The 988-nt window shown below is 40.2% G+C and overlaps 1 protein-coding gene across 1 annotated transcript in view; it reads left to right on the forward strand.

Annotated features, from left to right (window-relative positions):
• The window catches only part of LOC101861052 (metalloprotease mig-17), a gene marked incomplete at its 5' end in the record, with an annotated part of 73,202 nt that overhangs the window by 55,320 nt on the left and 16,894 nt on the right, over window positions 1-988 (forward strand).

Raw genomic sequence — 988 nt, forward strand, 5'->3', positions numbered from 1 at the left:
CACACACACACACACACACACACACATGTCCCACTCTCCACCATGACCGCACTTAGTAAAGCACTTTTAAACAGAGACAAAGATGGTACATAAGATGGTTCACTCCGCCAAAAAGGTATCTGCAGAAGTCCGCGCAATGGCTCAGATGGGGCTGCAGTCTTTGTTTTGAAGCTCTCTTTCGTTTCTCCAGGAGAAGAATAGGAATAACACCCCCTTGCGTGCGCAGATCGACTGCTGTTTATCAGCTTGTCGGGTTTGTTCAGTGCGGAGTTTTAGGGGTTTTTTTCTCCAATTTTAATGACCTCTCGCCTCTCATTCTTAAGTCAAATTAAACGAAGAAAACAGTCGTCTCCTCCTCCTGAAGAAGTTTTTGTCAACGTCACTATTTAAAAAAGCGTTCTTCCGAAATTTGAATTCTTATTTATTCAACACTTGTTAGTTTCACTTCGATTTTTTTTACGCAAGTAGACTAACTCTGTTTGCAAAGGGTGCGCTTTTGCGAAGAGGGCGCCACCGAATTTTGAAGAAACTCTTTTAATTGGCTCAAAGAGAGGAGTGGATCCTCTTGTTATGTTGACTCTTTGACAGAGATCAGTAAAACAAACAAACAAACAAAACAAAACAAAACAAAACAAAACAAACAACGACGACCTTTAAGATAACATGGAAAATGCACACGTTTTGTCTAGAGATGCTTTGATTTTTCTGTTAATGTACGATCCGCGGCGTACTCCTGAGATTTCAGGTGTTTTTGGATTCATCTTGAAAACTAATTTTTGACTAATAAAAAGTGTTTTTTGTATTCCACAGAACAGAAATTTTTATGACAATGCCGCACCCAAAGGAGACAATGTGTGCAAGTCCTTCTATTGCTACCTTAGTGGAAACACGTGTGGTACCGTCATGTCTACTGATGGTATGGTTTGTGGTTCTGGCAAGGTGAATATATCTATCCATCTATTTATCTGTCTGTCTGTCTGTCTGTCTG

The sequence above is a fragment of the Aplysia californica genome, unplaced genomic scaffold, assembly GCF_000002075.1.
Source record: "Aplysia californica isolate F4 #8 unplaced genomic scaffold, AplCal3.0 scaffold00289, whole genome shotgun sequence".
Classification (NCBI taxonomy): Eukaryota; Metazoa; Mollusca; class Gastropoda; order Aplysiida; family Aplysiidae; genus Aplysia; species Aplysia californica.